Source organism: Natator depressus, chromosome 2 (genome assembly GCF_965152275.1).
Source record: "Natator depressus isolate rNatDep1 chromosome 2, rNatDep2.hap1, whole genome shotgun sequence".
Classification (NCBI taxonomy): domain Eukaryota; kingdom Metazoa; phylum Chordata; order Testudines; family Cheloniidae; genus Natator; species Natator depressus.
The window spans coordinates 105,446,029-105,458,774 of NC_134235.1; the positions used below are offsets into that span (position 1 = coordinate 105,446,029).

The 12,746-nt window shown below is 41.9% G+C and overlaps 1 protein-coding gene across 2 annotated transcripts in view; it reads right to left on the bottom strand.

Annotated features, from left to right (window-relative positions):
• Positions 1-12,746, bottom strand: part of CDKAL1 (CDKAL1 threonylcarbamoyladenosine tRNA methylthiotransferase) — a 657,626-nt gene that overhangs the window by 255,720 nt on the left and 389,160 nt on the right. The gene's annotated exons all lie outside the window — the stretch shown is intronic.

Sequence of the window (12,746 nt, forward strand, 5' to 3'; positions counted from 1 at the left end):
GAGTGATTAACATTCACAACCAATGATTAATACTGTGCTGCCTCTAAAGCAACTCAATTTGGACTTTTACTGCACTCCCATCTTTGAGGCTATCTAGTTTATTAAACAGAGCAAGCAATACTGCTCAAGCAATCAGTCCACGCTAATGACCATTACTAGCAGTTAGCAGCCTGCAAAGGCCAAGGGTAGTTAAGGCTCTAACAAACCAACTGCCGAATGCGGTGATTATCATGTAACCTGCAATAACTATTACAAGCTGAATTCTTTAAATTATACTGTTAGCAATGACATATTAAATCATTCCATTAAAAGGGTAGTCAGTGCAGGATCGCTAAATAGTAGTGTTGGAAAACCTGTTTCCTGGCAGTTAATATTCTATTTTCCATCAATCAGATCTTCGGAAGTAGTGTAGTCAATTTGTACTGTAAAAAAATCTTACCCTTGAACACTGAAATCTGTTAACAACATTTTCCTGCCCAAAGGCAGTAAAGATTGTGCCACTCTTTAATAACAGTTGATTTCAGATGGGCCACTACTATAAGTCTGCCCCTGACCTCAACCTTTTCATAATGCAGAAATGAAGCTGCTGAAGAAATAAGCCAATTAAAAAGGGGGGAAATTTTCTTTTGAGTCAATTAGATGACTAGGATTAACTCAGCACAAAGTTAAGTTTCTACTACAGGAAATGAAACAAAGAAACGAAAAAGAAGTCACATCTACAGTTCCATCCACATGACTGTGGTTTCAAAGTGGCTCCAACTGGACTGGCAGAGGAAGCTCAGCCTCATAAAATTTAAATGTTTTTAATCATTTTAATTTGGAAAATACAAACAAAAACATTGGTTTAAATAATGTTAAGACTATGATGCAAACAGAAAAAGCAAAATACTGCTCTCTAACTCACGCTATGTTGAAAGGGAGGTACAACAGTCTGTGTTGAGTGTCAAACTGAACTCTGATTGTTTAAAAAGGTTTTAGAACTATTTATTATTTAAAACGAAAACAATTTACAATATAAACCAAAAATGTTTTATTTAAAATTTTGCCCACTGGGATAGCTTCATGAGATGGACTTCTTGTTTTTGTGAGAGTCCTGGTGGAAGCAGTATTGAGATGGTTCTCTCCAGCATACTTCAGTTCAACATAAACAATGCTTTATAATGCAGGACACAGTCAAAATGATCAGACAACAATACTGAAATGTCCTTTGGAACACAGTCCTCTATGCAAATATGCAGTTAGGCACTTACAAAAAATCCTGTAAAACATCCTTCAGAATAGCATCTGCACATGTTCACAGCCCACCTTTAAAAGTTTGATATCAGATATTAAAAAGTTTGATTAATTTGCAGCTGTTTCTCCACTGCTATGTAGCCATCATCCACTAACATTCCATTACATGTACCTACATAGCACAGTCGTGTTATCACACTTTCAAGCATAACCTTACAGTCAAATGTCTCAAGAGTTTTACAGTGTGAGTAAATATATCATACACACTCACTATTGGTTTTACAGAAGTTGCTAATATTTTTAGCAACATACTTCACATCAAGCAATGCTAAGCTATTGCAAAGGTTTAAAAAAATATGTATGGTGCAATCAATGGAAAAAATGAATAATGTAACATTAAATAAATAAATAAAAATCTTAAACGAGATACAAAAACAGGACATTAGCCATTATTTTCCAGTTGCTGGCATTCACCAAAACAATAACGTGGACACTTTAAAGTGATCAGACTGATTTTAATTTATAATTTTTCCATCCAAATTGTTCCATGTTTTTACCCTCTGAAGAGGATTGCTGGAACACTGCCTTGCTGTTGCCAGATGAATGTGAAGAAAGAATGTCTATGAATAGGAATGGAAACAACATTCAGGTGGAAAACAACAACTAGCTCTTAAAGCTGCATAGGTGGGACTATTAGCCCCCTGGTGGGCTGAAACTTCAAATTAAATCACATGAAAAGGAAGCAGCTGTATCAGTAAATCAGCAACAACAGGAATAACTGTCTTGACTGCTCTGCGATCAGGATGCTGAATAAAAGGCAATGGGTATAATCCATGCTCAGACGGCAAAAACATGTATATAATGTAGAAAAACTACTACAGGAAAACCTTTTTTCCCCAATTTCAGCCTTGCAAAAGGGATAAGCAAATCCTGAAGGCTATTATGAGTCCTAAGCCTTGAAATCTATACAACCTGGGTAAATCAACTTAAAGCTCAGCTCCTATGTCACAGCTTTGGAGTGAATACTAAAAGGATCTCTCTGTTAAAATGTTCATTATAGCCCTCTGGACTCAGAGGCTAGGACTCTGTTTCAAAAAAGACACAGAAGTTCCTCCCAGGTCCCCCAGCTTAAGGCAAACAGGGGGAGTGGAGAATATGGTCCCTTCTCATTTATTAGTTTCTTACACTTTATTTTTTTCCCACAAAAAATAAATCTTCTGTGAAAGCAACATTCCCCAGTGCTGCTCAGGATCTCTTTTTAAACACATTGCCTCATCTTGTGCATTATTTATTTTTTTCTCTTCTGAATGCTCACTTCATTAGGTCATCCATCATGCCGTTATCTGGGTAATTTTAGTGCTAGTAGAAGCAAACTGACCTCTAAGAAAGAAATGTGATCCAAAGGGCACAGAAAAAAATTCTTTGAACACATTACAGATCTTAAACTCCATTATCGTTATACCCAAATAATTAAAAATCAGTCTTCGGTCACAGCTCTTTCCCCCCTCCCCCTCCATGCCCCACCACTCGCACCTAGCACAAACATTAACCTTAACAGCTGGATTCATAGCTCTGTCTCCTGTAAGTGGAGATGACTGAGAATGGAAAATGTATGAGGACATAAAAAGGTGAATACCAAATGAAAGATGTTTTGTGCCCAACAGAACATTTCACTATAAAAAATAGGCACTGCAAAAATGTCTGCCATAAGTTTTGACTTTGCTTTCTCTAGAGTAGTCCAAATGAACTCTGTCATAGCTAATGATGTTATTGTTATGAGCCATATCTTTCCATTTAATATATTTATTTACAGAAATCTTCTTTCCCCAATTATACAAGTTGAACTGTCTTCAGCATATTTTCCAGATCTAAAAACATCACTTTGCTTTTTGTGCTGATTGTTATATATAGCATTATCAGTTTGAAGAAATTATACCTAAGTCTCTCTCTCTCTCTCTTTATTGTGGGGTGGAATGAATGCATCTGCTCCCACTGTACTAATCTGCCTAAACTGGAAAAATTCCTGCTAATAATTTTTTTGAAATTCTTCTATTCACTCATCACTATCTACTTCTTCTGTCATGTAAGGATGATATCCAATTATTCGTCTAATTAGACATAGTTAGCAAAGCTCCCCCCACTCCCCAAAACACCATAGATTCAAACTGAAAAGATACATTCTTAAAATTAGATCTGTAAAATTGTAGCTATCAGTTAACAATTCTTCAATGAATCTCACAGTGATTTACACTGTTATCTGGTAAGAAAAGCGATAGAGTACCAAAAAGCACTCACTTTTCTTATCTCTCTCTTTTTAAAAGCTTTCCTGTGAGATTTTTCTAATGTGAACCATAGTGGTTTTTCCAGCAGTGTGATTCTCAGCAGGTTGTCACAGTGGGAGACCCCTAGCACTGACCTTCTCAGTAGCCCTCATACTCTTCTCAATAACTGCCTGACCTTGCTCTTCCTCTTCCAACAGAGAATTCTTTTAGCAGCCTGCAGTGCTGTCCAGACCACAGAAATACCTCTTTCACTGTACCACAGAAATCTCAAAGACCATTTGTCAAGAAGAGGCCCGACTTAAATGTTTGTTAAAAATTGTCTGCAGACTCAAGCACAATCAATCAATCTGAAGCTGCCATTCCTGCTCACACATTTAGAATTCATCATTAGCTGAACTTCAGCCTTTTTATAGCCAGATATTGACAGAAAGCCTTGTGAAATGAAATTCACTTTAAATGTGTTCATTGTTCAGGTTGATTTTACACCACATAGATTCCTTATTCTTTTCAATTATCTGAAACACCCCTCTTCCCTCCCCACTCATTGACAATGCTGGGGGGGTGGGGGGGGAGGGATCATTAGTTTACTTCCAACATACCCATTGTAGGCACTCATTCAGCCTGGAGTTTAGTGGGACTACTCGTGTATAAGGCTATGCATGTGCTAAAGTACCTTGCTGAATCAAGACCTTAATGTAGAAAATGTAAAGATACCTCTATGCATTTCAAATTATTGCAGGCCTGCTCATAATGTATTACAGAATAGTGTCAAAGTAACAATCACAATCCATTTTTTCTATAAAACGATGAGACTCACGGTAAATAACAGCCAAACATTTTATGGCTTCTTACCAGGCCCAACAGCAGCTCTTATCTTCAACAGCTGTGTGTTTTCACCTATCTGTACTGTTGTCGAAGAGGAGCACAGTGGCCTGCTCTCACCTTCTACTGGCCTACACCTCCTGGAGATGAGGGTGATCTAGATTGTATTGGGAACCTGGGGAGATATGAAGGGGTTGACTCACCGCTGCCTCCTCCTTGTGCCTAGGATGGCATGGCAGCTCTCTTCCCACTGGGAGTCTCCTGCTGACAGTCACCCCACCTCTGTGGTCTGCCTGTTCCTTCGACCTGGCCCTCTGGTCAGGTCACTCCAGGGCAGTCCATGTCTGCGAAGCCCTTTCCTCAGATGCTGAGGGCTGAAGGTCTGTTCTCTTCCCTGGTCTGCCAACAAGTGAGCTGGTCTGCTCCCCTTTTAAGCTCCTCCTCCAGCCCATACATGACTTGCAGGTGTGGCAGGACACAGCTGCTTGAGCCAAGAGGAGCTCCTCAATGCCTTGTTGTCATGTATGGGGGATGGAACTTAGGGAACTAGGGCCAGAAGATTTTTTTTTCTGGGAAGAAGTTGCAGGGAATAATTAGCATTCGGTGAGCTTTTCCCACTTTAAGCTGAATTTGGAAGGCATACGCTGGAGGGACACATACCAGTGCATAAGCTAGGGGTTCATGTCTTTCATAGTGTTGAACCATCCCAAAAGGACATGATCAGTGAAAAGCTTAAAAAGATTTCCCATTAGGTAATATCAGAGAGACTCAACAGCCCATTTCACAGCCAGTCATTCCCTTCCTATCACAGAATATGCCCATTCCTGAGGGAATAGTTTGCCGCTCACACAGAGTACGGATTGTTACACTGTGTTTGCTTCCTGGGACAACATTATGCTTAGTCCCACTTCTGAGGAATCAGTTTGTAAAGTGAATCCTTTTGAATAGTCAGGATTGAATAGGACAGGGTCTTTGAAAGGTGATCTTTCAACTTCTAACAAACCTTTTTGCGGGCTTTTGACTCATGAACCTTCTTGGGGTTATTGTCCTTAATTAGGTCAGTGAGGGCAGCTGCTATTTGACATGAATCATCGGTAGTAACACATGAGCACCAAGAATCTTTGAACCTCTGTTTCTTTTGTGGTTGGGTAGAGCACATTTCGAGGGCCTGGATTTCATCCATGAAGAGCCACACCTGGCCCTTCCACAAAGTATATCCCTGGTAGGTGGCCTCTTCTTTTCTCATCTTACACCTTGATGGGTATGCAGTTAGCCCAGCCATCTGCAGGGCCAAAGTTCAGTAACAGTTTGTACTAGGTGTTCTTCCCAATCTCAGCTGTCAATGACCATGACATCTACATAGGCTGCCGCATATGAGCCAAGTGGTTGAAGAACTTGATCCATGAGCTGTTGGAATCCACTGGGGCACCATGGAGGCCAAAGGACATAGTCCTAAAATGATATACGACAAGTGGTATAGTAAAGGCAGTTTTCTCCTGTGATTCTGGCATGAGTGGAATCTGTGATATATCAGGCTTTATCCAGCTGGTCTAGTAGTTCATCCACTCTGGGCATGGGGTAAGCATCGAATTTGCTTTGACTTTGAAAGCACTGACCTTTCCAAAAACTATGCAAAACCAGATAGTACTGTTCGGTTTTGGGAGCAACACAACCAGACTTTGCCAGCCACTGCAGGATTCTTCCTGCTTCAAACATGGCATGGATCTTTTACCTCATGGCATCCTGATTTTTTGGGGGGAGTGCCTGTGGGTTCACCCAGACAAGTTGCCCAGGCTCTGTCTGAATACAGTATTGCATGAGAGGAATCTGCCTTGGCCAGAAGACAAACACCATTGAGAAGGCTTTTACTAGGCTTCTCACTTAGGCCCTCTGCTATGGGTGGAGGTTTACTTCCAGCTGTATAGGGTCTGTGTCCAGTGAGGTGGGCACTTGGGACCCCAGCTCTGGCTCATGGCGATAAAGAGTGATAAATAAGCTCTCCATTCCTTCCAGGGCTTTAGAAAGTTAATATGGTAGATCCGAGTTAGCTTCCTTTTGTCAGGCTGCCTGATCTCATAGTTTACCAGAGAGACTAGGTGGACTATTTCATATGGTTCTTACCATTTAGTGAATAACTTAGACTCTGCACTCAGGAGCAGAAGTAGTACACGACTGCTTGGCTTAAATACGTGGATATGCGCACCTTTGTTCTAGGCTTGTTCCTGGGCCTTTTGAGCACCAAGGAGGTTTTACTCTGGCAAAGGTTCCTAGGGTTTCAAGCCTCTCCCAGGGCTTCAGTACATACTGTACAACATTCTCAGTCTTAGGAGCCTGTTCCTCTGAGATTTCATGGACCAAGTCAAGAATCCTCCATGGCTGTCTCAGGCATAAGAGTTCAAATGGGAAGAATCCAGTACATGATTCGGGAACTTCTTTAACAGCACATAACAGAGGAAGAATCAGCTGACTCCAGTGATAGAGGTCCTTAGCAATAAACTTTTTAACATCCTTTTCTGAATTGTTCAACCAGACCACCCGTTTGCACGTAACAGACATACACAGATTTTATTTTTAGTAGATCACACACCTCCTTCTACAGCAGAAACAAAGCTAGTGACTTGATCAGTGAAGATCTCCTTAGATACCCCAACTCTGGCAAAGACTTTTAGCAGTTCTGCTGCAATAGTCTTGGCATTGGAGGTGCGCAGTGGGATTGCTTTGGGATCATGGATAGCATAATAAACTATAACTAATATATGTTTATACCTAGTTGCACTTTTTTCCATCCCTGTCCTTTCAAATGGGATGCCTATTATGGGGAGTGGGACCAGAATGGCTTTTCTTACTCCTTTAGCTCCTATGAGTTGGCATTTTGGATAGGAGCAGTGGACATCTTTAACCTCTTGATGAATCCCGAGCCAATACAAGTGATTCGGAATCCTGGCCAGGGTCTTTTTGTGACTGAGGCCTGCAGATGGAATAACATGAGCTTATGCCTATGAGACCAGGGAATAAGAACTTCACCAAGTCAGTCTTTCTCCATCCAGTACAGTCACTCTGCCAGGAGCTGAAATGGGGCAGGGGGGGGGGATGAGGGGGGCACTGCTCACTGTGGGTTTATTACCTTCTTTTTAACCACCTACAGTTGCTTACAAGCCTGGCTCAAGGTTTTGTATTCCCTCTAATCCTTCATGAACTCAGTCCCCCTAGTTAGGCTATCCCCCTCCTGTGGGGGGGGGGGGGGAACATAATTTCATTGCTAGGTGGATCTTCTGAGAGAGCTTCCCTTTGGCCGTGTTTTACCCTATAGTCAATTGCACACGTGTACTGGGATAGGATTTAATATCTATGTGAATACAATGTAGAAAAAATAATTTCCCCAGGGATCTCATGGTTAGGACCAAGTAGTCCCGGACCAGGGTCTGCCCACACCCAGAATCCACCAGGCCTGTCATCTCTACTCCGTTTATCCAAACGGGGACTGTTACTTTAGCCAGGGCTCACTTATGGGCATGGGCTTCTGCCATCCATACCTGTCCATACCCACACTCCATATAGGTGCACTCATGATACTGGTGACCTGGACAGCCACATGAACAGTAAACTCCACTGCTGGCTGAGCGGGTACCAGTCCTGAGCCAAAAATGTGAGACAGCCCTTCCCTATGTTGCTCATCTGTTCCTAACCCTTGGCTTTCCTGCAGAGGAGATTGCAGGAGTCCTAGGGGCCTTTGATGCCAGTGTTTCCCAACAGCAGCCAGTGCAGGACCTGGTGACCTGCTTGGTCCCCTCAGAAGCTGGCCATGCAGCCATGCCATCTGATTGCCGATTCCACTCTGTGGGTTCTCCCTTGTATCAAGGGTCACCGTTGGCCTCAGGTGGTCACTTGTGTGATGCCCAAAGCTGTTTCAGCAGCCTGATAGTTTTCCATCACTGGATGGCACTGGCTAGGGACTCTGGTTGGTGTTTGAGCACCCAGTTCCTATCCCAGCTGGGAGTATATGGGTAAACTGGTCCACCACAATAAGCTCAGCCATCTTGACTCCAATCCAAGTCTCCTGCTTTAACCACCTACAGCATAGGTCTCAATTTTTGGGCCTCTACACAGGGCTGGGCTCCCCAGGGCTATTTCTCCCTCAGGAACCTCTATCGGAAGGTTTCCTTTGTGGTGTCAAGGTGGTCGGCTATAATCACTTTCACCTGGGCGTAGTCTTGGTCAGATGCTGCGTCCAGCTTCCAGTATACAGCCTGTGCTGGCCCCCATCAGTTAAGGTGCCAATAGGATGTCCCACTGGTTGAGTGGCCACTTGGATGGCATCGCCACTCACTCAAATGTTACCAGGAAAGCCTCAGGGTTGTCCTCGGTGCCCATCTTTTTAAGTGTCACTGGCACAAGGGAGTGAGGCACCAGGCCTGAGCCTACAGCCCCTGGAGGGGAGACACTGAGGCTGCATAAGGGTCATTACCCATTGGACCAGCCTTTGCTGCTGTCCCTGCTGTTGTGCTCCTAAGTCTCAGGCCAGCTGTTGCTGCTGGGCACCCATCTGCTGCAAGTGCCCATTTGAGAAAACGCTTTAGATCCCTGCTGTCCATTCTACCAAACCACACCCTTAGGTCTAGAGTGTTTGACCACTTGGGTCCATCAGTCCAGGGTGAGAAGAATGCCCACATTCTCCACCAGTTGTGAAGGGATTGCCTCACCACTGCTGCCTCCTTGTGGCCAGGCATGGTGTGGCAGCTCTCTCACCACAGGGTGCCTCTTGTTGATATCACTGCCTCTGTGGTGGTCTGCCTCTTCCTGAGACCTGGCCCTCCCTTTCCCCTTCTTGGGGAGCCCGTGAACAAAAAGCAACAGGCATTAATGCAAATAATGCAAATAAACTCAGTTAATAGGAAATAGAGGGGAATGATTCCCTCTCAAGGTGTATCAGAATCTAGCCCTCCCTTCCCTCAGGGAGGGGCCACCAGGCAGCGATCATCTGCAAAGCTCCCGCCTTCAGTCAACCCTTTCCTCAGAAATTGAGGGCTGAAGGTCTGATCTCTTCCCTGGTCTGCCAATAAGTGAGCTGCTCTACTCCCCTTTTAAGCTCCTCTTCCACCCTGTGCATGCCTCGCAGGTTTAGCAGTTCCGCCCTGTCCAATATGGGGTTTTAGATCCCATCACAGGTGCGTAGGCAGCTTCTTGAAAGAAACCTGATGCTGAAACGGGTCATCAGGTCCTTTCTCCTGAAGAGAACCAGGAATGAGAAGACAGGAATGAGAAGACAGCGATTCTTCCATAAAGATCCTCTACACACAGGAAGGAGTCGTGGTTGGATGGATAGCTGGGTGAACTATTGTTATTAAACCTCAAAATGGATTGAGGAAAATTAGGGTGTTAATATAGAAGTCTCTCTGAAGCGCCACTACCAGGACCGTAATCAACAGCAGTTTAAATATCTTTTAAGCACATACACTTCTTTGAAGGTTTAGCTAGTACTACATAAAGCCCTGACTAAAGACAGTGAATTTGGTAAAATTACTAAAGAAGCTTCCTTTCATCCAGCAGTTAGTGAGGACAGCAGGAACACTAGTATATCTGGATCAAAGGCTGGAACTTTCACTTTAGAGGTCATTATTTCTGAATGTTAATGTTGGGTTACAAGAAGTCTGGATATGTTTAAGGCTACTGTTCTCTGGTATTTATTAATTTCATTTTTGGGGATTTATTTTTAGCATTTTTTAAGATTTATGTAGCTGTCCAAAAAACAGGGCTCTCTCTTTGTACATGGTGTAAAGAGTAATGTGTGTTATATCCATTACTCATCTACTGTAATGAGTAATCTCTCAGTAATGGTACCTTACTTCAAAGAGCACTATGTTAAAGCACACTAGGGAACCTTTAGTGTGCACCAGCAGGGTCTATACGGACCACTTAATGTGCAACGCACGACTGTGCTTTAGACTCACAACCCCATAATCCACATTACTGCTTCATGTAGATAAGCCCTTAAGCATAAGTAACCATTTCCACTGCTGGATAAACACCAATTTAATTAAAAAAAAATCGGGGGTATTTTAATCTGTGATTATAGGTTAAAACTGAAATTCAAAAGCCCTAGGTAGCATTTGGATAGATTAAGAGAGTCTCTAAAGGAGGACAAGTTTCTCAGAAGGATTACACGTGCATCAGAGACTTCAGAAAATGGAGAAACACTAACATTTTTCTGGTCTACAAACATTTTTTTTAGTTCAATCATTTTCGGAACTAATGTAAGTGAAACTCACTAGAAGATTACAGAAGAAAGGTAGCAGAAAGAAAGAAGTGATTTGCCTCCTAACATAAGAACAGTGTTGGAAACGTGTAACTGAACATATAAGAATGGCACCATTTTTTAAAAAAGTGACTAAAAGTACATGAATTCAGAATTTTCTTGGGTATCATTCACCCTACTAAACTAAGAATAGATTACACTGGGCCAAATCACATTCTCTGGACATCCAAGAATCATTTATTATACTGAAAGTAGACGTCTCAACAGATGTTCAAAAATATTACTGTAGAAGATACTGACACAGACTCAGTGCAATTTGATATCCTAGAAGGATCTATTTCGCTCAATTTCTTATTAACAAAATACTCTGAAACTGTTTTGTATTTTTTTGCTGAGATGACTACTTTATATGTAGTACTTGTCCAAAGAAGTGATTTACATTTTATAGTGTGAATTAATTATTGGATATATCATCTATTTATGGTATCCAAATGTCAGATATTTTAAACTGCTATTCAGAGGTAGGATTAATACCCTTTTACTATGGGACATGAGTTAGCACTTGCACCAGACTATTGACTACATATCTGAAAGGTTTGGACAGCATTTGTGAGTTTCCTTCACCACGCAGAAGAACCTATAGTTTGTTCTAAGGCATACTTTCCTCATAAAAAGGCATACTTTAGACTTTAACCTTAGGATTTCTTGTACAGATTGGTTTGTCTGGGTATTTACTTTAAGTGATTTTGTTATTGAAGATAAATGAAAGTCACATCACTCATTGGCTTCCTACATCTAATGCTGTATTTGTCAAAATATTATTGGAACACAATGCTGATATTTACATGACATTCACATTTTTATGTGAGAATTAATAATACATTTGAATTTGCGAGAGAAAGTAGTTTTTCCTCACAATTTTATGAAACAACTTTTGTACCTACTGGATTCCAGTTCAGTTTGGGAAATGGTTGTTTGGTCCAATTCCTATTTTATTTGACTCAAGACCCACAGTTATGCCACTGCACGTAACAGCGTCTTTAAATTCAGAATTCAAAAACAGATTGAGAAAAGTCAGATTTATCATTCACAGTTTCTGATTAACAACTATTCTGACAATTAGCCTGATTATTTCTTATATATTTTAAAAGTTCAGAGTGACAGCGTCCCACCTTTTTACTCTTTGGTAGGTTGAGAAATACACCATTAATACAGGCTCCAAACAGAAACATTAATCACAGCTTCTGTCCCTTTAACTGCACCAGTAATTGCTTTTGCAAATGGCAAGGCATGCCCTTCAACTTCTGGTTCGATTTTTAATTCATCTTCCCCCAAAGTGAAAAACAAAAACTTCAGCAAATACTTTTTGTTTATTTTTTTGAAAATGAGCAACGGGAGCCTTCTTATTTGAGAGGTTTCAGAGTAGCAGCCATGTTAATCTGTATCCGCAAAAAGAAAAGGAGTACTTGTGGCATCTTAGAGACTAAAGGTGTTAGTCTCCAAGGTGCCACAAGTACTCCTTTTCTTCTTATTTGAGAGTTCTCATCTTAGACAAAAAAACCTAATTCAGAAACCAGGTCATTTGAACTCATCCACTTACTTAAATACATTATGTAACTACTTTATTTTTACATTGAGTATGATAGTTACAAGTGTTTCAAGATTTGGGGAAAAAAATGGTTACTTACTTTCTCATAACTGTTGTTCTTCGAGATGTGTTCACGTCCATTCCACATTAGGTGTTCATGCGCTGCGTGCACGAGGGTCGGAAACTTTTTCCCTTAGTGGCTCCTGTCGGGCTGGTGGACCCCCCGAGTGACGCCACTGCACCGTGCATATATACCCCTCCCAGCCCGACCCCCTCCAGTTCCTTCTTGCCGGCGACTCCAACAGAGGGGTAGGAGGGTGGGTGGTGGAATGGACGTGAACAACACATCTCAAAGAACAGTTACGAGAAAGTAAGTAACTGTTTTTTCTTCTTCAAGTGCTTGTTCACGTCCATTCCACATTAGGTGAATTACAAGCTTACTTCTGGAGGAGTGTAGGAGTCACGGAACAACTGCTTGGAGGACTGCTCTGCCAACTGCTGCGTCCTCTCTGGCCTGCTGGTTGACCGTATAGTGGGTCGTGAAGGTGTGCACTGAGCACCAGGTGAC